The sequence below is a fragment of the Motacilla alba genome, chromosome 2, assembly GCF_015832195.1.
Source record: "Motacilla alba alba isolate MOTALB_02 chromosome 2, Motacilla_alba_V1.0_pri, whole genome shotgun sequence".
Classification (NCBI taxonomy): Eukaryota; Metazoa; Chordata; class Aves; order Passeriformes; family Motacillidae; genus Motacilla; species Motacilla alba.
The window spans coordinates 78,419,178-78,446,392 of NC_052017.1; the positions used below are offsets into that span (position 1 = coordinate 78,419,178).

Below are 27,215 nucleotides of genomic sequence, written 5' to 3' on the forward strand. Positions count from 1 at the left end.
AGCTGAAACCCTTCAAGTTCCCCTACAAGAACAGCAATACGAACAGTAATGCATTGAAATGACAAACTCAGGCAGCTTCTTTCAGGTAGCGTGCTTTGAGGAGTCTGTTCTAAGGGTACTCAGCAAGCAAACCAAGCAAATCACTCTGTTGTATGCTCCAAACAGCTAAAAGGGTGATATAAAGTCACCTTATCCTAGCAAGGAAGAACTGATACATGGCTAACTACTTCTTACAGTTTTCTGTAATCAAGTCATTTAAGAGGGGAAGGCTTCTCAAAGCCCCAAAATATAAAAAATTCTCTCAATCACACTGCCAAATCCTTAGCTCCACTTGAACAAGGAAGGCTGCTAGTCAATCTAAAGCACATCCAATTAGCCAAACCATCTACAACATGAAGACAATGCACCTGCTTCCTACACACCTTTAAAACTAAAAAATGAAACCCTTTTTCCTCTTCCAAGGATCTGCCACCCTTTTAAAAGAATAGATGCTAAAAAATTAACCTTTTTACCCATTTGCTTGCACTTTTTCTGCTCTAATTGTCACTGAGCCACTGAAAACTACTCCCCACATGCTAGTACTGCAGTAATTTCTAAACTAGATAAGAGCCCAGCTGCATTTTTTACTCCAAATACTCCCCTTTAGCCCAGCTGCATTTTTTACTCCAAATACTCCCCTTTAGCTGTGCTCAGTTGGGTTTCCAGGTTTAAGGATACCATGAATTAGGAGGCAGGAGATGCTATCTACAGCCAGAACACCAACAGCTGTGTCTGTACTGTGCCTACTGCTGCCATAAGGATCTCAGATGGAGGACTCTATTGTAGCTAAGAAATGCACAGCTTCCCTCCTGCCCTCAACACCAAACTTACGTTTCCATTGTAACAAAATTCAGTAAACCTGTTGCTGCTGAATATTGTCTTCTCTTTGGATTGTAGAAAACGTTTTACTCAGTTCTAAAATGCTGTTTGCCAGTAACTCAGACCTGATGTATCCCTATGTACTGTCACCAAACATAAAACTAAAGTTTGATGAGACAACGCTTCCACAATAAGCCATATGCCTCAACTCCTCTCAGCCACTTAAATTTAGTATTTTTTCCAAGTCACTTCTTATTTGCACTGTATCTTCACATTATAAATCACAGCAAATTCAAGATATAAGACTAAAATTTAAATTTCCTTCCACAGACTAAGTCACTGAGCGTTTTCTGGTTTTTGTTGTCTGAACTACATGCAATTTCTACCTACAAATGTTTCCCAGCTTGTCAATTGGTCAGAGTTCTCTTCAATATCCTTCTAGAAGACCTTCACAGGTTTTGATAACAGCAAACAATCTTAAAGACAAAGGAAGACAAGTGTCTTACTCATTCTTGCACTAAACACTTTTTGTGCCAGCCATCAGTTTCTAAATAGCAGTAATTTACATCACTGTGTGTGAATTACTGGGGATTGCAGGTCAACTGTGTCGCAGGTAAGAGAACCAGCTCTGAACCAGCAAGATCAAGTTCTGGTGAAGAATGGATGAAATAAACACATTATCACAGAGATGGTGCTCAGTTATTTCTAGGGTCAGCTTAGATCCAGAAATATCAGCCTTTTAAAGTTATGAAATGCCTATCTGATGACAGCTTACAGACCACAGCAGATTCCATTCAGAACTCAGCTTTGCTGTGAACCCTGTGGTCTCAAGACCAAGTACCCTGTGTGAAGACACCACATGCATGGAAACAAACCATGCTAATTAGCAGAGGTTCAGCCTCACCTCTGTTGAGATCTCCTTGAGTTTCAAAGTGCCACAGTAGCTCCAAGTCTGTGGTTGCTGAGAAATTTTATAAACAAGAACAAATAAAATTCTGCTAAAAGTAAAATAGCTGCTGTGTTGCATAAGCACCATACTACTCCCACCCAAATCTTAATTTTATAGGGGTTACTTCATCCCCTGCCAAGCCCTTCTAGAAGGTTACTCTGCCATATACTTTTGTTTCATGACCAGACTACTACAATGGGAAGATGTAGGTGGGGGGGAAAAAAAAAAAAAATCAAGGTTAGCATATACTGACTACCTAATACCATTTGATTCTACAAGCATTTGACTATGTAATGTAATAAAGTAATGAGCAGACCGTGTATTTCACAACACAATCCACACATTTCTCTTCCCTTCCTATGAAGCCACTACCTACGACTACAGCATTCAGCATCTTCAGCTCCAGTGTGCTTTCATCAGACAGAACCTGAGTGTACCATCACTAGTCCCAGTAGCTTGGGCCATACTGCAATTTGCATATGCTTAACAACCCTCCACAAGATAAGAACCCTCCCAGTCACACCAAATCCCCTTGGAAAGCATTCGTAAGTGCCTTGATAATACTACTGACTGCTCTTGAGTGCAGATTACCCCCAATACCAGCAAGTTGTATTATTTCAAAAGCAGATTTGAGCTATGAGCAAGTTTACTACTAGAGAGAGCTCTAGCAGCTCCCAGCAATCATCTTCAATCTTCTGCTGACACAATGAAAAGCAACAGAATTCAGAGGTGGGCAGAAGACTGTCTCAGACAAGGGATGCAGGACTCATAATTTTTTAAACCAAAATGCTAGCTATTTGGCTACAAATAAAAATATAGCTCCTAAACAACAATCTCTTAACCTTTTTTCCTGGTTCTAAAAAACTAGCTACTTCCTTTCCAATGCTTACCTTAACACCTACATACTGACAATCAAATTATATTTGTATCTCCAATGACAAGTTAGATCATTTGTATCCTCACCTCACAAGCCCTGTGTCTCCATTGCTTCTGTGGCTCCAGTGGGTACTTGGTAACAATTCAAAAGCCACTACCAAGTTCAGCTTGAATGAGTTAATGCTGGAGTCGAGAGACTAAACACTGTGTGTTATTAGTATTCAAAATCATTCCAAAAAACATCCTTAGCAAAACTCACTCCCTCTACATGAAGCAACCTCATGTGTTTTGTACCAAGCATTATGAATTTCTATATAAGGTGAGGAAGAAAGCATGGGGCTTAATTTAAGTTGCACCCACCAAGCTAAATTATGGCCTTTGCTTTTTAATTGAACAAATTGTTTAAAAAAAATTGTTCTAACATCCTCTTATCAGATCTACACTTTCATTACTCCATGTGCCAAACCAACAATTATTTGTGCTTAAATTTCCCTCCTTTATCTTATATTTAAACAAAGAGACAAGGAAGAGCTAGGAAGAGCTTATTAAACAACAAGAACTCATTATTAGTTTAAGTCAGTTAAAATTTTAATCAAATTCTAAGAAACACTTAAAAGCCTGCAAGATTCCATTTCTTCTTAAACTCCTGAGAGCACCTGTCTCTCCACTGCTCCGGTCAAAACACCTCTCTTCTCCACAGCATTGGTCACGCCTGCACATGGACAGTATCTAATAACAGTAACATTAACATGAAGCTCTTCCTCAAGTGTCTGAGCAACCGGCAGGTCACCTGCGTATATTACCTCCGCAATTTGTCCTCTGTGTACTACTACAATCTCAACATTAGATTTTAAATCCTAAGGAAGTAAGACAGGTGATTTGAACTGAGTCAACCTCATCAATATTTTCATATTCACACTGCCACAAAACTGCACATTTAAGCTACAAATTGAAAATCCAGGCAATATAAGGCAGTATACCTTATACCCATGAGCAGCAAGGAATGCATTCAATTTCATGTCCGAATTTCTCTTGCAGAATTTAACCCTCTACACATTTTTCCCTCACCCATGTCCTTGCTAGCTCAACAACAACTGACCTATAACTTTCTGAACAATTGAGCAGCTTTTATGTACCATAGAAATTACTGGACTTTAAAACAGAAAAAAAAAAAAAAAAAACCCAACAAAAAAACCCCACCCAAAACCCAAAAAAAAAAACCAAAAAACAAACCACTACCAAGCATGGATCCCATGCTCTTACTTTACTAGCACAAGGCAAAGAACAGCACCTTGGCAAGGAATGCCTGGACATAGATGGGTACTTTCCCTATGTGATATTGGATGGAAAAGAGCTTGCATGCCTGGAAACAGTGTATCATTGCCTAGGGCTTCAACGTGTCATTTTATCTGACCACAGAGTTACCACACAGAAAAAAGAGCTACCAAAATATCTCTATAAGCACTAGTAACTACTCTCTTCGAAGCACCTCATCACCTACTTTCTATAGCCCATAAAATAGCAGGTGACTGACTCAGCTCAACTTGAGCAGCCTAGTAACTCTGAGATTCCCAGTACTTTTATTTCATAGCTAATACTGTGATCACAGGCCAGGACTGAGCCATTCAAAGGTATTATTAACAAACTGCAGTAACACTTCTTTTTAAAGTACATCATTATTTTTCTCTGGCTATGAACCACCAAGGACTGCTACAAATTTGTACTTATTTCCTTATCCTTCCAACAGCCACCCAAAAACCTGCCAATGTTTGACAAGTCAATGACAGACATTCCTCACTCCAGTACCATGAAGTCCAAATGGTTCGGTTTGAGAAAAGTTGGGGTTTTTTTTTCTTAAGTAGTCATCAAAACGCCCTTATTTTACCTATAAAATCTCATGTATTTATTCCTAACAAAAATTCTTCTAGTATGTTTCTTATTCTTTGCTCAAAGATTGACCAAAAGCTCTCACACATAAGTTTGGCTCTTCTTCCCCATGTCATCTGGAGCTGTTCAAACTGACATTTAACATACTAGACATTAAACATAATTCTTCCTTAAATAGTAATCATCACTCTCCCTTTCAGTTATATGTTAATATTGTGGCTGCACTGATCTCAATTCACAAATTTGTGAATCTGTATTAAAAAAAAAACAAAAACAACAACAACAACAAAACAAACAAAAACCAACACCAAACAAAAAAACACAACATCCCAAAATAAGAACAAAAGTCACTTCAGAATCTTACATGGCAGAATCTTACATGGTACTCATCTCCTCTAAAAGTATGGATTAGATCTTACAAAAATTCTGCACACTTATTTTTTTCCGAGCTGTTAGATTCAAGCACTTGCAAACAAGTTTTAAAACTTTACCCAGCAGAATGTCAGTATTGTGAACATTTAAGTCTGTCAATGAAAAATACAGGTAAGACATTAAAAATCTGCAGAATTTTCAGTGATGTAAAGAAACCCTCATTCTGTGCTTTAAAAGAATTACTTCTTTTCAGTAAGTATTTTGATTCCTAAATAGAATTTTCAATTTTAATTTAACCAAGTCATTTACCATGAACATCACAAACAGGTATTTCTGGACCAGTAAATAACCCTCAATTTGTTTCAAACGTTTCAACTGTTTAAAGAGAAAAGTATCTTCTAAGTGTATCCAGGGTTTTGCCTCAAAAGAACAACAAACTCTCTAACAACAGTGAACACTAATTTTTACCTGCTAACTACTCGTCAGTCAAATGACACAGTGGTTAAATAGCAGTTGCTGAGGTTTAATGTTTTTCCCATTACATATGGAATCACTGAAGATTAATTGACACAGCAATCCAAAACATCTAGGTTGATGTTTAAGTCATTTTCATTTCTTCATGCAGTCTGTCTTAAAATTGAGTATTTGGAAAAGCAATTGAAACTCATACTTATTTATACTCAATTTACTAAAGTTCTTAGTTATGGACAGTTTGCTTTCATTTATGTTAAGTATATACACATGCTTCTTAGTAGAACACATATTTTAGCTAAGCCAACAAGAGGAAATAATTAGAAAGTAAATTTATTTTTTGGACTGGGATGCAATTTCTCTCATGTGCTTTTAAGTAATTTCTGTTTTGGATCTTCATGTTTAGGACAATAATTTTATTGTTGTACATAAAGATAAAATTATCTTAAAAGTAACAGAAACTATTAGTAACATTTTAAACACTGAAGTTACCAAATGCTTTCAAAACTTCATTACAAAACACTTTTTTTTTTTTTCAGGTTGCAGTTTTCAGTAAGAGCAGTTCTTGTTCCAACTACAACAGCTCTAAGAAACCAACATTTTTGCTACAAATCCAAACCCTAGGGCAAACCTGGGGGATTAAGTCACTTCCATTAAATGAGATTTTATCCACTCAGCAGTGTTATTTGTGTGTTGGCTACAGCAGTGCTATTACCAGACAGACTGCACTAAGCCACTGTGCTATTAATGCAATCAACTGTTACATCCACTGCTAACATCCCAGGCAGTAAGATCAAGGACAAATACTTAGGATGTCCTAATTTTTTCACATCTGGGAACATGAAAAAAGCTAAGTTAATAACTCCAAGATACACAACACAGCTTTGGTTTTGTTTGTTGATTTTGGGTTTTTTAATGTGACAATACTACCATGAACTTGTATCAGAAGAGGTAAACTAATATAAAAAATGATTAAATAATATTAGTGCCTGGCTTTATTTTATATTATTAAAGCAAAATTCAAATCCATAGAGCAAATTCAGGGGTCTCACCCTGTAACATGGAACACCTAGTAACAGATCATAAAAATAACACTACTTCTTGATTCAGAGAATGCTCAGGCCTTTACTTGTTAGTAAAAATAAGGATACATTCTTATCTAATCATAACTTTTACAAGCTTTTGGTATGCCCATGGAATAGTCAAGCTAAAAATCCTGTTACATAACTAAGCAGGACATCCAACTCCACAGTTCTGCATCTTCATGCTACTGGGTTTTGCTCCTCTCCTCCCTGGGGATCTACATTTTCAATATGCATTTGTTCCTTCAGATTCCAATTTTAAGTCTGACAACATTTAAAAACTGAGAATTTAGTCCACTTCACTAAACCAACCAACCTCTGGACTTGTTCTGAGACTTCTGCTGTGCTCCCATTCTCCCCTGCCTGAGCAATTCAAAAGTGATGGTCTTTCCTCCAAGCCACAGAGAAGGGTCTGCTATGACACATGGCAGACCCACGTTTAAGACCCAGTGTCTTAACCATGCTTTATAAACAGTATAGACATTATTCTAATTAAATAGCATTCAAATTGGTCTATATACATTGCACTTGATCAATAACAGCCTTTTAGTTACTTGACTACTTTTCACCAACTAGAAATAGCAAATACATTATTACAACACTGCCTATTGCCTCTGGAGAAGACTCAAGCATGTCAACTAATGACTAACTTCATTTGGTATTTAAAATTTAATATTTAATTTAAACAAAGCTGCTTAAATTTTCATGAAGTGCAGTTAGGGGCAACTAAGAAGTTCAAATAACAGCTAAAGCCTGACTGAGAGGATGTCAATGTGCTGTGAGAATAAAGATTTAATTAGTAGTTTTGATACTGAAATAACATCCAAAATAACTGTTTATGTTGAACTCCACATATACCAAGTTTTAACTCAACCTTCTCTGAGAAGCTACATGCTTGTTTCTGAATAATTTAAAAAATAAAATCACACATACACACCACCACCACCACCTTCCCTCAATATTGGAAACTGGGGACTGAGGGTGGTCTGTGGCTCCTCCAAACAAACCGTGACTTATATGAACAATTGCTGTACTGCTTAAAAAAGCACCTTCACTCTGCAGCTCTGGGAACAACTCACTTTGAAGGCACTTTAAAAGAATACTTGGTACCATTGATTCTAACTGGACATTTCCTGCACTATTTTGAGTTATTTGGCATATCTAATTAGCTAAACCCCTTTTTATAACAACTTCAGCAAAGGGGATTTGAAATAAAATAACACTGTTTACCCTTGCTAAATCCAACTCAGCTACAGATATAATTACAAGCTTGAAGTAAATATTTAAGAAAAACACCCACAACCAATGAATAAATACAACAGACTCCTTTGTAACTGTGCTAGTTAATGACACCTGTCTATTTTTAATTCAGGATTCAAGTGCTTTTCAATGAAAGTTAAAATCTTCTCTTTAGGTAGATTCACATTTCAGCACAGGTATACAGAAGTTTTTCTAGGATTTATTACGAGGAGGAACATGGAAATCCAACTGGTATCAGCACCAAATAATTCCTAAGAAAAGCAGCCTCAGGCAAATTAAGCCACAAGCCTGGTAGGTGCTAATCTAAACTATGTCTTGACAACTCTCATTTACAGAACTGTAGCTTTCCTAACATGCACAGAAACAAAGAGATGGCATTTCCATTTCTGTAGTTATGTGCATTCACACTCAATCCAAAAATACTCTTCTGCAAACAGAAAGTAACTTTGGTATTAAGCTTATTTTATGAGGACCACCGTATGAGTAAGGATAATAATGGAATTTTTTTAAAATTCTTTGTGAACAAGTATTTAAAAATAGAAACAGCTAATTATTTGCATCTTCCTCATAAAACATCAGTCCCATTATCCTACATTCAGGACAAAAGTATGAAACAATGTAGTAGTTTCACGCACGCATTCCCAATTATTTTACCATATTACAATCCTGGAATTCCATATAACCTGTACACTTTGTTTACTGTGAAACAGACCATTCCCCCTCCCAATTTAAATCCAGACTACTACTAGTTTACGAGGTACTTAGTGGCTTTGCATTGTACAGTTAAAGATGCAGCATTTTCTAAAGCTAGTGACATATTTGACTAAAGAGACCGAAAACTTAGCTTTGAATTTTAGGTATCTGCAGCTAATTAAGCACTGTCATTTTATCACCAAATGCAGGTGGTATGCATAAAAAAAATCTGGATTTGGATTATAACTTTTAAGAAATTTCTTGGCTTCTCTTCTATGTAAGAACAATAGTATAAAGATTATTAAAACTCAATTTGTTGGTATTTTAAGTCATCATTAGGCTGCACAAATAACTTCGAAGGACTAAACCGAATATAGGTTACACTGCCTAGAGGCTATAGTAATTGGAGAAGTCTAGAAGATTGTAAGTGCCTTTGCTTCTCTCTTATAACCTGTATGTTAAGGGCATTAAGAGGACAATTTATGTTAAAATATATTTACTGATATCAGTACAATTACACTATCATAAACTACTACAAGAATTATAAAACCATGAAATAGTGATAATCTATATTTATAATTTATGTGTTGTAAATACCAAGTTCCTCAAATAATAACTAGTTAATTCAACTGTTGCAGTGACAGATTTATTTGGCTAAGATGAATAATACACATAGCATAAGCTCTAATATGATTATAGGATTGTCTCATTTTATTATCCCTTGGAAAGAACTCTATTTTCACATCTCTGCAGTATAAAGCATTATCTACAAGAGGAATTTGTGTGCAACATCAGCTCTTGGTTCTTCCAACAAAACAAATTGTAAGCTCTCTTAGAACTGGCTCTAGCTACCGAAGAACAGCCAGCACAGCTCCAAGCCTCTGTGTGCTGCTCTCCTCTGCACCATCCCACATGCATGAAGCATATTCCTAACCATTCGCGGATACTGGTTTCACGTGCTTCACCAAAAAGGTTTGGTATTCAAACTCCTCGCAAGGAGTTATCTCAATGGGAGAAAAATTAAATAGAATGGAAAAATATTCCAAGTTGAAATGGACTGGACCAAACTACCACTTCCTTCCATGCATAATAATTCCTCAAATATGTCCATATATTTACATGCATAAATGCCAACCAGTACTCACAAAAGCTCCATTCAGTCTCAGCAATCAAATGACCTGCGATACCATGAGTATACACAGATTTCACAGTACATCTTTCTGGAAGCTCAGGCCATCCACAACAATTTCAACACTGTGTACTGGTATCAGAGCTTAAATACAACGTTCACTTGCAAGACCTATTTGAATGTCAATATTAATCACACTGTCACATGCACGTGTCACCAGGCACAGGGGCTCACTCAAATACAAAGAGAAAATTATGACAGCATTGGTCAACACCAAATTAAGCAACAACAGCTGTCTTTGTATGTAAGATTTTGTATTTTCTTTCAATCGTTACAATGAATGAATAAGCTTATTTTAGAATGAAAAAACACCTTACATTTCTACAATCACTAACACCATCATCATCTTGTTAATCGACTCCACCAACAGATGCAATATCTTGCACCCCATAAAAGGCATGCTAAACAAGACAATCAATCTGTTAGAGTTATTATGCAAAAGGGATGAGGACCCACACTACCGCTCTGCAAATAAAATCACATACACAACTCCCAAAAGTTTCTCAAGGTCAATAATTTAGAATGGAAGTTAATGAGAGAGAGGATTTGTAGAGACTAGAAATAAACCATCTTACATTTAAAGATTTAAAACCTAATTTCAAGATGGTCCTAGACCTGAGGCTCATTGCCCACTATCAGGCAATTCAAAGTCATGAACACTTTCACTACTTTCATGACAACATTCCTATCAATATTAAACTTTCCTTACAAGGAGATGTTGTTTAACTCTGCATCTAATTCCTAAACTACATTGGCTCTGATGTGGTAGTGGCATCAGCATGATTTACAAGCCAACTAAGTATTCTGGTAACCATATCTTCAAGGATATGCTCAATAAAGACAAAACCAAAAGCACCTATATAGGGAGAAAAGGACCTTAAAGAAACAGATTAAATGCTCAGAATTAATTGCACAGTAAGAGAGAATGACACTCAAAACATTTCACAACTGATTAAAGTTGCAATATGCTTACTTTTTCAACAGAATCAAATTCCATCTTCTCAAATAGAAGGTAGAAAAACCTAAGAGAGCTCAACAAAGAGTAACAGGAATAAATAAAATTCATCAAAGAGAGCAAGTGCACCCTCAGCAAATTTGCAGATGACATCAAGCTGAGTGGTGTGGTTGACTTGCTGCAAGAATGGGATGGCATCCAGAGGGACCTGGACAAGCTCAAGAAGTGGTCCCATGGGAATCTCATGAGGTTTAACAAGACCAAGTGAAAGGTGGTGCACCTAGGTCAGGGTAAACCCTGGTATCAAGCCAGGCTGGAGGATCTACAGATCCAGAGCAGCCCTGCCCAGAAGGATTTGGGGGTGCTGGAATGGCTGGACATGACCCAGCCATGGGCACTCACAGCCCAGAGAGCCAAACCTGTCCTGGGCTGCAGCCAGAGCAGCGTGGCCAGCAGGGGAGGGAGGAAGGGGACTCTGCCCCCCTGCTCTGCTGAGAACCCATCTGGATTGCTGCATGCTCTGAGACCCCAGCACAGGAAGGACATGACCAGTTGCAGTGATCCCAAACAAGGGCCAACAAGATAATTAGAGGGATGATTTTAATCCATCTGCATGACAAGTGGCTAACCAGAGTAAGACTCCTCAGCAAAGATAATTGTACGAACATGACAAAGGTTTATAAAATCATGAGTGGCTTGGTCAAGGCTAATTTTTTGTTTGCAAACTCTTGAGTTTTCATGCAACACATGAGTTTTCATTTCTCACAAAGAAAACTGGAAGGTAGCTGCAGATCACAACAGGTAGCAGCCTCAAAACTACACAAGGAGATGGTTAAAGTGATATAATTGTGTACCACTGGATTTTCCAGATATAAAAGCATATACAAGGCAAAGGAGATGCTGAACAAGTTGGTAGAAAAGTAGAACTCCACAGGTCACTGAAATTACAGAAATATCACTTAGCTATGGAAGACCCAGTTACATGCTGTGGCAAGAGAGTGGAGAAGCTTCACTGATGTTTATGCCATCCTTGTGGGGTGTTTACTGGGGATTTGGTTTGGTCACTGGCAGAGGTAGGATTCTGGGGCAGATAAACATTTGGTTTGGCCTGGAGGGACAATAGCTCTTCATGTTCCTGTACCTGAAGACATTTCAAAGAAGTTTCAAGACAGGAATTTCAGCTGCTAATAACAAGCTTCATAGTTAGCAGCACCTGTCAAAACACCAGTCAAAACACCATACTATGAAATAACTAGTATTCTGTGATAACTCACATCCACAGTTAATCATCTAAAAGGGAAGCTGACCAAAAGATTGCTTTAGTAATTTTACTATTACCTGGGAAACAGTACTACAGTATTCGAGTTAGAGGAACAACTGCCCCTCTCATTAGAGTGCTCATAACTAAGATGAAAGCAATGAAAGTAATGTGTGCCCTTTTACACATGTGAACTTGATAGTCAAATACGTAACTGGGGATAAGGGGTACTTTTGAAAGGGACAACACTGAATTCTTGAAAATCTCTACCTGGAATTATACCTGGGAGAGGCAGAATTGAGCCTAAGTCAACATTCCCATAGGAGCTCTGTATATTCCAGCAAAACCTCTTCTGAGATCTCCTGCTTGACATTGACATACATGTCTGCAAAATTCAGTAGCTCTGTCACCAAGGGACACTGCCCCCATAGTACTGACTGCAAAATGGACTGGTAGTGTGGGAAAGAGGCTGTACTAGGAGAGAGGAAAATTACCCCACAACAACTCCAAATATAGCAATTCTGCCTCTGCAGGGAGTGTTTTCAATCACGCCTGACAACTTTGATTTTACAAGTGGTCTATTATCAGAGTCACGCAAATGACTACAACTCCTTACGAGTATCCATTAGAGGAGAGAAAAATGCACCAAAGTTCAGGGCACCAGGAGCCATACAAAGGAAGCCAGAATATATTGCAGGCTGAGGTACCCTTTTTAGGCCACAGATTTCTTTCATTTGGAAGCACACCTCAGAAATACTATTTAACTTTCTCTAAACAAAGACATGCAGTAACAGAGTGGTTGAGAATGTTCTCTTCTGAAGGAGATCCAGGCATGTTTGCCCATACAAGCCCCCTCCCTCAGGAGGTCACAGCCTGACTATCAGTCACAACCTTTTCCTCTCCCTGGGAAGGGAAGAGGCAAAGATGTGCCTGGATTTCTCTGTCACCTTAAACTGCTGTCAGAAAACATACACAAAGTCCAGGTTGAATTGTACAAACAGCTTTATGAAAGCAGCAGGTCAACCTATAAATGCAGCTAAGGAAAGCAAAGTAAAACTGAAACCCCTCCTAAAACAAGATTTGCTCCCTTCCTCTGTACATGTTCCTTAACATCTCTGGTTCTGGGATGTCAAACGTATGCCACTTATTTTTTATTCCACAAAATCATTGATAATACTGTCATCTTAAACATAATAAAGATAGTGGTACTTATATAAAATTCAAACTAATTTACTAATACAAGTATTTCTCAAATACCCACTAAGCCTCATCATTACTTTATCCTCCTTCTCAAAAATGAAGCTGTATAACCACATCTCCTTAGAGCTGGCAGGCTAGGCTTAAAACCCAGTAGGAAACAGATGGCTGCTGGTTGTTGATGCATCAACGTACAAGCAACTAAAGAGTCACTAGAGGACCAAGGTTTATACCATCCTCTAGCAAAAGGATGTCACCATTAAGGCACTGAACAAAAGGCAGCAAGAGATGCATTACACACAAATTTGAAAGATGCAAATGTATTGCCAAGCAGATATTTAATTCTGAGTGGACAGGCAACCTTACCGACAGTACCAAAGACTTTGGCAACTTTTCAAATTCAGTGTTATGTCTTCTTACACCAGAACTAAACATGAAACCTACACCTGCAATTTGGAGGGACTGGAAGACTTGTTTATAGTCATCAATTCAAGCCTTAGATACTAGATAAACTTTTTTTAAAAAAAGAGTTTTTCTATTTTCGTGCAATAATATCAACTTACAGACAGATTTAAAATAAATGGTCTTGCTCATCTGCCAGAGCTCACCATCTCACCAGATAAGTCTGCAAAAGCAAATGAACTCACTTGCAGCAGGTCTTTGGAAATCCAAATTTTCGCCTTAGCCTCCCATCCCTGCTCCTGGGCAATGCAAACACTCTCAGCAGCCAAAAGAACAAAAGAATGGAGGGCTTGGAAGGTTTTCTTTAAGTTGGCAGCATCCCTTAAAGAGACAGGATCTCAACAAATCCTTACTACTAGCAGTGACCTTCACTAAGCCCTTCAGCACATCTTCATTAAGTAAAAGAGGTCCACAGCAGCATTTTTAATCAAAATTGATCAATGTTGCCTACAATTTCATATTACATTCACTTTCCAACATTCTCTCCTGGAGTTGTCTTGAAATGTTTCTGCTCCAGACGCTACCCACAGAGAAGACAAAAGCAAGTGCTAACACCTCCAGCAAACCAAAACCTTTCAAACCCATAAACCAGTAACATTTGGACCCAGCTGCAATGATGCTGCAATCAAGCAGCTGGAACCTCAGAAAACATCCTTCCAGATAACTCTTACCACAGAGATGAAGCTTTTGGGAGATGGTCAAATAAGTAAACTCTAGCTATCCCAAGAAGGCTACTTGAGCTCTAAGACCACTGATGGGTTTTACAGTAGGGCAATTAGTAGCACTCAAAAATTTATCTAAGAATTGGGAGTTAACAATTTATGCTCATCAGAAGAGGGACAGTGAAAGGATAACATTATCCACTGGAAGTTATACTTCTCCAACCTGTTGCAAAATACTTCAACTACTGCTGAATTCTACAACAACATTTTCAATTTTTTAAGACATATGACCAGTACTCAATTATTGATTATTTCACTTCTGAATTCCTTTCTGAATAAATAACTTTGGAGCAGCTTTTGTACGAGAAGGATTTCTCCAGCCTATCTGCATCATAGAGTCAGTTCACATGCCTGCTTTCTGACTGTCCTCTTCCTACAGCATTTTACTTGTTTCTTGACTTTAGGCAGCTCTACATCAAAAGAACTTGTTTCCAACACAGAAGCGGGACATGTATGGTTATCATCCCATTCACACCTCAACCATGTTCTTTCTAGGAATGAATGGGCAGAAGAAGAAAACGCTCCCCCATCCAGTCACATCTGGTGGAGAGGAACCTCAAATATGTGTCCCTCTCTAGAGCATTAGTGATGAACTTGTGCTTTTTAGACACACAGAATTCTTCAAAAGTTGACACATAGGTCCAAGGCAAAATTGTGACCTGCATTAGGGTGGTGCTGGCAGGCAATCTAAGTGCCTTGCCACAGGAGAAATCACAAATGCAACAGCTGCTGTGCCACATACAACACCAGCCCCTCACCTCACACCTGTAACTAAAGCAGCCATCTCCTCCATTCCTTCAGCTCTCCAAGTCCTTGCAGTCCCAGGACTATTTGGATGCTGAGAAAGATTTCTGAAACACAATCCATTTTTTTAGAGTGATCATTTATTTCACACAGTAAAATAACTCTCTGTCACTGTAGGGTCTTTGTTACTTCATTAGAGTATCTGCTGAGTTTCAGGACCTAGCTGCTGACCCTCTTTGGTTAAGTCTACACTTGAATTTGGTGCACAGTGCAACAGAAGAGGGTCAATACAGCAAAATCCTGCTGCAGAAACTTCAATGGCCAAACTATGTATTTTGAATAAAGCTTTACAGGAAGTTTTACTTTTGACTGGCTGTTGTCTGGTCCTGTGGACTTAATATTTATTTGTAACTGGTGTATGTAATTCCTTTCAATTTCATCTGAAAGGAATTCTATTTGTGTGCCTGAGATGCTTCATATCAAACAAAGAACTGTGAAATAGGACAATCAAGAGATGCACTCCAAAAGAACACTTTGATCTGAACTAAACTGCTAATGGCAACAGCCATTAAGCGGCTCTAGATAACCAAACAGATTCTGCATAGTTTCAGGCCCACAGAATGAGGGATAGAGTCCTCTTTTCCTACTACTTCATGTCCATTGAAGAAATTTTGTTACCATTAAATCACATCACTGAAATACAAACAATCTGAACTGACTTTAAGGTTTAGGCAGGTACAGGTATTGCAACTATGTCAAGCTATGGAGCAATACAGTTTAAAGCTTTGTGCTGTCATCCAGCTAATGTTAATTGTGGTACCAAAAATCCGATTTTCAGTGGCATAAACTAAGGCACCAAGAGTAGGTTTTCACTGAATGATAAAGCCAAGCACTGGAACAAAACAAGTCACCCAGTGACAGGGAGCCCAACTGATTTGGAACAGTGCGAACAGCTCAAGTCTATCTTGCAGTCCTCCAGTGGACTAAGAAGCCACTGACCTGAATAGCAAACAAAGTAAAACAGTTTTAAAAGCTTGCCTTCCCACTACAGAATGCAAATCTAAAACAGCAAACAAATTTCATCCATTAAAACAGATTAGTTTGTCTTTTGCTTACTCTACTGCATAGACAGTTTGTGCATGTACTACTTAACTGTGGTTATTTTTGACAAAGGTCACATCAAGATGGCAATCTGAATCAGCTAGAGACTTCCTCAAATTGCAGGCACCTGGAAGTTGTTTGTATCTTCTGAAACTGGCATCTAGAATATTCTCAACTTTAGAAACAGGCTACACAAATCTGAATTTTCATGCCACAGAAATAGAAAGGAAGCCACAATCTCTCTCATGAGAAAGCCACAATTGAAATAGTTCCCAAGGGAAAACTGTAATCATGAAGGTTATTTTTCCCTCATTTTAATTTTCAATTTCAGTCAGCAACTGCAGAACAAAATGGACATGTTAGACAAGGCCATTAAAAAGCCAGTCTCTAGTTTATGAAAACTTACCAGGTCAAACTACATGCAGTGTTCTTCCTCATAATGAGACAAGTGTATATCTCGTTTTTAATAGCCTTCAGACAGTTTACTTATTCTTTCTGTCCCACACAGAGCTCCAGGCATTTCAGCAGCATGGTAAACTAGCAAACACCTTTAACTAAAATAATCATCAAGTCATTCTCACTGCATATAAGCTATTGCCATTTCAATAAAAGCCTTGACAAAAGGTCAAAAATGGAGTAAGAGGTTTCAGAGAGGCACAGTTGTAGGATGACTTTGTAAAGGAAGGGCCCCGAAGTTATCTATCCCTGTTAATTATCATGTGGGGACAGACATCGATTATCTGTGCAAACACAGAAAAGGACAGTGAAGCTTTTGAAAAGGAGCACTGAGGCAAATAAGCAATTATTGATTCATGTGTTTGGCAAACATTTTCACCCACTCACGAGAAGGAGAGTTTAAGAGGATTTTCACTACACAGTAATAACAGAGGCAGCCTCTCCAGCTCATAAAAGGGAAGTCAGACCATAAGCCAGATGCAAAACTCCAACAAACACTGATTCACAGCTCCAGTCACACTCAAAGTCATGTATGAAATGAGCAATTCAGCCATCCAATAAGCCAAGAAGGGGAAAGAGAGGGCAATTATGTCTCTGTTCAACAGAGCGCCATTTAAAGTATTCCTTCTGATTCAGCACCAACCCTTGTGATCAGTATTCTTGGCCTACCATCAATGAATTTAATTACACAATTATTGAAAAAAACACAGCATTCTTCCTTCTCTGCTTGCCCACAACCAGTCCAATACAAGTCACAGGAATTAGTCAGAAAGAATGTATAAAATAGCTACCTCCACTTTTGTTTTTGAAGTTCAAGTCACAGAAATATATGGATATTAGCTCAAGCATTACTGAAAATTACTTGTTTCCTTTAATTGAGCAAATGAAGCTTAATCTTCTCTATTGGTTGATAGTATGTGATAGTATGTGAGGGACTATGAAAGATGCACCAAGTTACTGAACACTCATCAGTTACTTCTTTGAGCCTTTGGGATAACTGACAGCTGTATCTTTGGATCCATGTCATCTAGCATGGTTTTGCCCAATTGCTGGATCTTCCTCTCCTGCTGAGCATACAAAGCCCAGTTGAGTTTCAGCTCCTCCCCGCTTCTGCCTTCTTTCACCTCCACATGCAGCTAGCATGTTTTAGCAGCTCTGCTAACAAACACACTTGCTATCCCATAGCCAAAGCCTGATAACTCCTTTTTTTTTCCCTACTTGAAACAGCTGCAGCAACTAATTAATAAAGATACTGTAGCAATAAGCACAAAGTTCCTACCATTCAAGCTGATATATGTGTACTTTAAAGACAATGTTCCTAAACAGGAAGGAATTCGATACAAAGGAAAGAACAGGGCCTTAGCCACATTAAAACAATGCTGTTTTACTGCAGACTGACGCATTAGTGACTGGTTTGGGAACAAGATGCCCTCTTCCCTTTATGGCAGGTTTGGGCTTTTTCCTCCTACATTTGGGGGCTGGTGGAGGAGAGGGTGACTACTAGAAGGTAGGAAGTAAGGAAGTTTTGGCTTCCCTTTTTCAACTTGTGCCATCTTCCATAGACAAAATATTCATTTGCTTTTGTTGTTACAAAGTGAAAATGTTAAGCAGGATTCAAGACCCAAATATATTCATTAACATAATAAGGATGTGCCTCATTTTCCAAGCTGACCATTTCAGAAGGCCTTTGAAAGAGACACTGTTCTTTCAGGTGCCCACATGGCACTATCCATCCCCAAGAGGCAATTAATTTTGGATCCTGACCGATGCCCTGATGTTCCGAGCATATCAGCTACGCATTAAGCAAAGGACTTCATTAAAGGACAGGAATTTAATTGAGTCTATATTCAGGTATGTCTCTGAAAGCTAGAGGGTAAGGCAGATACGTAGTAACTAAAAATGTTTTAAAGAACATAAGTACGACCTCTTTCTGAGGAATTCAAGTTGTGTAGCCTACATTTAACTCTCTTCAACACACAGGAGCCAGTCAGACCGCAGGTTGTCTGTTCTGAACACAGTAAACTCCATCATACAGCTGCTACTTCAGGAAAAACTTTCACACCAGCTCTACAAAGTCAGGGAATAGGAAAATAACTACAGATATCCAGAGACAGAAAAAGTGTAATGTTATCAGACAGCAAGCCTCTGTACAACTTAACGAACCATTTCTAGCCTTAGAAACAGCTACAACTTAGAAGTCAGATCAGAATATGTTGACAGGGAGAAGTACTGGGAACAGCAAGGGTGCAAAGAGTATTTATTTCCACATTTTCTGTCTAAGCCTAAGAGCCTGCTCTTAAGGAGTTCTTTGATCCTGTTTAGAACTTTGCCTATCTGCAACAAATTACTAACCTCGTTCTTCAGCTCCTTCTGTTCCTTCAGCCCAATCAGTACGGCTGTTCTATCACATCATTTTTAAGTCTAATTTTTTCAACTACATAAACACAAGCCTCTTTCTACTTGTCCTTTCATTCCACTAACAATTTTTTAACCACTCCTACCTTTATCAGATGCCATCATAAAGCCTCCCTTTAGCAAGGCAAATTTTAAAGGAAAATACAAAATTACCTCATTACCACACAGCTATCTTTATAAACTTATCCCGTTAATTCAGAACCATTTTCAAGCTATCGGCCAGTTACCAGTTTCATACATTTGGATAATTGACAATTTCCTCCACCAGCTTGAAATGCCACAGTACCAATTTTTATTTTAACTCTAGAATGTGGGCCAAAATATTTCCAGTGGACTCAGAACTCTAACCAAGCCAACCACAAAAGCAAGGTACCCAGTAGTAACACCATGCTTAAATTAAAGGCAATAAGTGAAGCATATAGGTTGTGGTTTGCTTACTTCTTACGGCAATATATATTCCTAATTTTAGACACCTGAATGCTGTTAACACTAGATAAACTGCACACATAGCAGCTACTGAAGTAGATGTCATTTGAAAAAACACTCAACCATACTCACTTTCTATGCTAAACTCAAGGCAGCATTTTAAATATCACAGGGAATGATAATTCTAATTGCATACTGCAGAATTAAATCCAATATTGCTGTCAAAGCAACATTTCAGAATATGTTAACTTTGAAATTACTGTTAGCCCAGGGAGTAAACTCAAGTTAGCTCTTTCTTAACTCTGCTTCAGTTTTTCAGCTATATGAACTGCCCTTTTTGGAAATGTATCTTTACATTAATAATGTCAGCTTTTCCTTCAACATACTTTAGTAGGAACAATCAAAATTTATGTGATTTGTCTGTCTCTTTAAAGGTTTAATACAAAATTTATGCTTCACATCTAACTACTTCACCAACGTTTGACCACAAAGAAGAAAAAGTATCTGGGAAGAAGTCAGATTGAAATTAGTCACAATTCATTTTCATTCAACAGCATACATTTGCCAGTGCAAAAAGTTTGATTGAGCCTCCTGAAGCAGAGAAAACTGTCAGCAAAATAACCACCATTTCCAAATAGCTTTATTTTCCTATAGCTGTGACATTTATTTAATTAAAAGGTGTGATTAGTAATCTCATCCGAACACAACAAGACGATTACCTAGAGATAAAGTTCAACAAATCTCCTGAGATCAGTACGGCCTTGTACACATATCTTCTGCAGCAGACCTGGCAGATCAGAGGCTACAGCAAGGGGACTAACTACAAACGTGTTTATTTGCCAGGGTCCTTGTGGAGCTAAGACTGTCAGTGACCACTTTGCACAACTAAGCTGCTCTTTGCACAGAAACACAACTTATACATTTTAACTGAGAGTGGCAGTAATTTGAGGAAGAGTGTAAGAAAAAAGGTAATTTTAAGGTCAAAATAGTTAACAGTGACTTTTTCTTGAGTTGTGTCATCAAGGTTGTACTTTGCATTACAAAATTAAGAAATTCTATCCAAGTTCCTTTCCGCTTTCTTGCTCTTCTCTTCAGGGAATAAAAAACCAGACCTATCTAGGGCAGGGACTATTAACAGCTTGTCTTTCTGATTTGAGCACATTATCCCTGTAAATCAAACAACAGAGCAACATGGTACATAAAAACACAACCTACCTTTACATTCCTTTCAAGGGTCAGTTCTCTTCATGACCTCTCTGCACTTCCAAACCCAAGTCTTCTGCATCATATATCCATTATCTCCCTTCCATTCTTCTGCCTAGGATTGTCCCTCTTGTGCTGTGCTTTAAAATATGAAAAGCTTTCTTCTGGCCTTGAAACTGGTGGTTGCTTCAGGGAAACAGTACATTTTCTGCCAAATGGCCTGTGAAAATTCAGGCTCTCTTGCATCTATTAATGTGCCTGTGTACATTAATTAACTGTTAGTTCTGTTTCAGTTTAATACCTTAACCACAATAGAAACAGCATCTTTTGCAGTAGGTAGGAAGTGTGGTGATTTCCAGTATTTCTGTAAGCAAAGAGACCCTCACCCTTAATTCTGTCAGTTACTTTCTTCCTTGATTTTCTTTTTCATACTTCATTGTCTCAGATATACTCCTGCCTGCCCCTAGCCAGCTACTGCTGCTTTCTCAAAGATTACATCTTGTACCAGTGCCAAACTTGAATATATTTGGGCAGAACCAAGACAAGGACAGCAGAGCTTATTCTCCAGAACTGTATTTCAACTGTTACAAGCTCACAATTCACACAGATGTCCCACCTCACTGGTTAGAGACTGCTTGACTGGTCTCCAGAACAAGCAACTGTCTTACTCACTTCTCCCTCCCTTTCCCCTGATATCAACAGTGCAATATAAACAGATATTGACTTGAATCCTGGCTTTATTCTCAAATTTTCTGCAAAAGAAATAGATGCCTGGATGAGAAATGCACCACTTATATATACTTAACTCATTCTTGGTTTTAATGTGGCTGGTAATACTGCCCTTACACTGTGTGCTGTTCAAAAGCTAACCAACCCCTAACACAGGACTTGGAAACCAATAAATATTGACATTTCAAATATACCTTCATCATTTTCAAATGTTTGCCACCTTTGACTTTCAACTCCACTAGGGAGATACAGGGTTATTTTGTTTCTGATAATTAGCTCTCTACAGTCACCTTTCAATAAAGAATATATTTCATTCCATTATGATATTTAGCCTGACACGGAAACAGTTATTTCACATATTCAGTGAATCTCTATTCCACAAAGCAGGAGGAATGCAGCTTGTACACAACAACACTACAACTCTCTCATACCATGGGAAGAGGCATCCCTTTATCGCCTTTTGGGTCCTTTCTTGAAGGTTACACAATAGTTCAGTTCAGAAAGCTTCTTATTAAAGCAGCAATTTCAGTCCACATAACTGGCAAAATAAAGAGTGCAATAATTCAGGTCACTTATCACTATGAACTTCCAATTAAGTCCTTCAGTGTCATATATTCTTCCATGGGTGTTCTGCATGTAAATCATAACCTACTGTGGTGTGGTAAGCTTTCCTCACCTGAGAGTATTTTTTTTTTTCAATCTCAATTATCTATTACTTGTGACAGGAAAATATATCATTTGGTTTCTTTTTCCTCTTTGGTATTTGATAATTTTTACACCTTGCTTCATTTAACTTTTATTATCAAGGCAGAATTAACATGATGCTCAAGTGACAAAAATCAATCCCTAAGAAATTGAACACTAGAGTGTATTTGGGTCTATTAAAAAAAAAGAAAAGTTAAAAAAAGAACTAGTAAAATAGCTAATTTGTCCTCAATATATCTATCTAACAAAGCAGCTTATACATCTGCCTTCTTTAATATTACACAGTGAATTAATACATTTCTACTCCCAAAATACCTCTGATGTAACATAGTAACCACTGCCCCCAGATAAAACCAATGCCATCTACTATCATCCACTAAGGCATTTAATGAAAGCTTTACATAAACTTAAACAATGACTCATCTCAACAATGAGATAGGACCAGGTGTGATTGAAATTGCCACAAAGAGGATTAAAAAACTAGGTAACGCAGCATTAAGGCTGCCTGTGCAACCCGTATTTTGTCAGCACAGCACACATGCTGTATTTCTCAAACTCTGCAATGCTTTTCCACAGGACTCCCTACTTATCCATGTGCACATAATGGACCTCCTGTAGAGATGAACACTGATGCCTTGTGATTGAGCTTATTGTCTGCTGGACCTCTGTCTTATTTATTGAAGAAAAGGAACAAAAGAAGGGATCACAGAAGCAGAGACAACAATTAAGACAGTGAAAAGCCAGTCTGGAAAAAGATGCCTATCCCTACTCTAACATTCATCTTTCCTGTAGCTAAACAAGTCTCATTAAACTAGCAGACCTCAAACCTGAAGATTTTGTATCCCACCTCTCAAGTCAGAACAGGAGCCAGAGCCCAATGTACTAGCAAAGGAGACAAGTTGGAGTGAGAGTCCTACCCCAAGTAGTAGAAACACTTCACAAATAAATAAATTAAAGCTTAAGATACTATTTTGGCTGCTCAAGACCACAAAAATCCCTGCTCTCATTTGCAGCTGTATCAACATGTAACAAAGCTTCAGCATATGCACAGAGAGAATTGAGCTCTGGCAGCCCAGATAATTTACAGACTGCACTTTAATTGTTCCACCTAAGTATCAAGGTATATCCATCCTTGCTTACCACACTCAAGCACAGGGCTCTGCCACTTCTCACTGCCTTGAGGACATATAACAGCATTATGGAGAGCAGCACCTTCTTGCTCTTTGAAGGCACTCATGTTGCCTCAGTGGACATGAACTGCAAGTCACATCCTGCTCATGAACTTGCCTACAAGCAGAAACACCACAGGTTGCACAGCTACTCAAGTTAACCAAGTGCTCTTGCAAAAAGGTTTTGCAGCTTCAACTTTCTAACAGTGGGTTAACACAGCGGAGCCAGCAACATGGACAAATCCATTCCAAAAGCATATTCTAGAAAAATAGGAGCTTTTAAACAGAGTATCTCACACTTTGCTATATAGCAAGATCTTCCATAAATACAAAGTTTAAATTGCCATGTTGGTATATAACCATGACAGTAGGTAGTAGGTCCTTTTGCTACAAACTGCTCATTGCTTTAACAGATAAACTGCTGCTTGGAACAAATTACTATTTTTAGATTTCACTATTGCTATTTTTGATTACTATTTTTAGTAATCAAAGACTCCAAATTTTTTCAAAACAACCTTGCAAAAACAAACATTCCCAGGCTCCACTGGAAAACCAAACAAAAACATAAAGCAAATAAGAGCACAACTATTTGTACATCTGCCAAGCAAATATTCTACAGCAAATGATATAGTAAAAAAAGGAAAAGTATTGAGTAAAAAAAACTAACCCTCAGTTCTTGTGGAAGTGATGGGTGGAGAGTTACTGCTTGAACTTAATCTAATCAATGCTACCATTTTTACCCCTAATATTCCATTACATTTACTACACTTGTAAATGGTAACATTTGTTTTTCTGACAATGAATTAATACATGTATTTCACCTCTCCAATCAATGCAAAGCTTTAGAATTAGGCGTAACATTACGAAAGAACCGCTCCTCACTAGCAGTTGGCAAAGACTAAACTACAGGGATTCAACTGCACTGTCCCAGCTTCAACACGCTGGAAAAGGCCAGTTTTTAGTTAGCAGTATTGTGTTGGTTGTTATCAGTTATACAAAAAATGTATACTGTTACTTAAGGAAGAAGGAAAATTTGCTTATCTCCATTTTCATGGCACAACCACAGTCATCTAACAACAGTAATCTACAACACTCACATATTAACAGTTTTTCCTATATTTTTTCCCATTACACAAATTTTACACACTCTAACAAGCTTACTTTTCTTTACCTCAAGGGAAAGCTGATAGCTTCTAACTTTGATTTGTGTCAAGGCAGAGAGCAAACCCTTTTAGACAGCCAAACATCCATTCTTAAATTTTCAGGTTATCATTCCTTCCTATGTACAGATATGCCAGGCAACTTTACTGCTTCTTGAGGAAGTTGGGAAAAAAATTACACCCCCTAACAGACACTGGTTCTAATTGCTACTGGTTTAAAACTTCTGTTCAGTAGTCAGGAGATACCATTTCCACTGAGAAGTTCTTCAAAACAAACAAAAAAACCCCAACAGAACCCACAATCCACTTTTCTAGGGAGTTAAACTATGCAGTAACAATAATCATCAAGAGAGAATCAGACTCGGTGCTGTCTATTTAAAGCACTGCAAAGCAAACTCACAAAGCTTGACACAAGTTTTCCTCTGAAGCTGTCTACTATAAAGTTGAATGCAAGAAAAAGCAGTAATATCTGAAAGGGGTTACACCACTCAGTTATGTAAGTCACAAAGGTTCAAATTTAGATTTATATTTAGTTCGTCAATTCCCACCCAGAGTTCAACTCAGTAAACTGATCTATTTTTAGCTTTTGACTCTTTTGGACATTTCCTTCCTTCATCTGTGTAAATGCGTCAGAGCTTCTAAAATGTTTCCCTTTGGCTAGGGTAGGATGCACTGATTCCAAGCTTAAAAAAAAAAGCTAACACACACACACACGCCGAGTGGTTATTGTTGGCGGAATTACACCCTTGTTCTGAGTTAAGCATGGGCAAATTTGACTCCAATCCCCATGCTGCACTAGAAAAGATATTGCTCCTTCTGCACTGATGGGTTAAAGTATGTCATGGCTAAACTCTACAAGGATCATGAGATAAACCGTATTTTATCACCTTCTATAAGCAGGCTTGACTTGACTCTTCTGCCTTGGTAATTTAACAGACAAACAGCAGAATTTTCCCAAAATGGGGATGGAAATGAAGTTCAGTTTTTTAACTTTCTGCTCAGCTGCCAAGGCAAGAAATTCAGTCAAGTACGAGTCCTTGTTTTTCTTCCAAAGACAGCCTTGCACTACCTATGGAGAAACTGGTATCTTAGTTTTTATTTATTTTTTCATTCAATGTAAAGCATTAATAAGGCAGTGTCCTGGTTCTGGCCTGAAGGGGACATGATTAGGACCTGCAGTACCATCTCATGTAATTTTCTGGGAACAAAGGGAAGGGCTCACTCCCATGTCACAGCAGTGTGGCAGACAGAGCGGTCAGAGAATGTCCACAAGAACAATGTTCCATAAGGGGTGAGCAAGAATGTTTCTTTTCTTGTACACGCTGTCATTCGTATAATTACTGACTATTTTCTTATCTCATTACTGTTCCCAGTAAATTGCTCTTATCTTGACCCATAGTCTTTACCATTTGTGCCTCCAATTCTCCTCTCCATCCCACTACAGAGGATATGGAGCAGGAATGAGTAAGTGGAGTGAGGGAACACCATTCCTAAACCATGACAGCCAACCAACAAGCCATTAGATAAGTCATTATCATCTTTCCATCCGAAAAGGTACAACTGTTCTAATAAATTTTAGTTTGGCTTGCCTCTGTTGTCCTTACAGAAGCCCGGCTCACATGATCCCTGTGAGTTACTCAATGCACAGCACTGATTTCTTCTTTGAACTTTGCAAACTATGGCAAATTCAAGCCTAACAACTATCTTTAAGTGCAGAAAACAAGTACTTAAAGTACAGGAAATGTGACTAAGATGTGTAAAGACCATAAGCTACTGCTGTAGCTGTTCCATTTCCATTCATTTAGGACCAACCCTATGCACGTATTTGGTATCAACCAAAATGAAGTCACTGACTAATATTAATAAAGCAAATAAATAAAGATAGACTAAAAAGCTTTGAGAGTAACACATTATTTAAAAAAATGAACAACAACAATGGCTATTCAGTTTCTTTAGCAGAGAAATCATAACCTATTTTTATTACTCTACAGTAAAAGACAGACAGAGGCCTCTAAAGATGGGGTTTGGCATCTTCTTAAGTCTGATATTCAATGTACTATGTGCTATCAACTTCTGCGCAGAACAGGACAATCCAGGCAATTTATATTTCGATTCACCTTGATTTGCTGACAGCTTTCTACATTTTTTCTGTGCTTTCAGCTGCATATATCTGGAATTCAAGGAGAATTACAAAGGGCAAAGACACTTTGACCTTGGCCTAAAGTTTTTAGAAGAGGGTAGAGTATTTTTATGATCTCAGAAAATGGTATCACCTTTGTACTCAATGCTGCTTAACCCAACATGCCCAGAAGTCAGTGGTATGATAAACACTTGGAAATTGAAGAACTTACTACCTTAAGGCCAGTAGAAAATTATATCCAACAAACACTGTACAGCCAAGACTACACAAAAGATAAGGTGAAGTCCACCATGTAGCATAGGAGGTTAGCCAAGAAATATTGGTATGTAAACACTCCATTTAGTCTAATTCACTTCTTGGGATGTTCCTGATGTATCCTTCCTTTATTACCTCGGACACACTAAGATTTCTTCTCAACATTTAATATCTGTTTGGGCTCCGAAAACAAGCAGTCCCCAAGACTTCCAACATTTCTGCTTTCATTAAATTTCACCAATAACATTTTTCATTGTTTGGTGGCCTCGAAATTATTAACCAGCTATGGCACCATCACAAACCTTAGTGAATAGCCTTTGACCAAATGCCTTGATAAACTATGTCAAAAGGCTGAAGGTTTCCACAAAATTACCCGAAGAAATGCAGAAATTCTGTATAAAGCCTAAAAGTTTTGGATTTTGAATTACTCTTTTATAAGTGTAATAAGTGAGGTACAGACTAGATAAAAATAAGTAGGTAT

General features: G+C 38.1%; 1 protein-coding gene across 3 annotated transcripts in view; it reads right to left on the reverse strand.

Moving 5' to 3' along the window:
- The window catches only part of TRIO (trio Rho guanine nucleotide exchange factor), a 242,903-nt gene that overhangs the window by 206,657 nt on the left and 9,031 nt on the right, over positions 1 to 27,215 (reverse strand). The gene's annotated exons all lie outside the window — the stretch shown is intronic.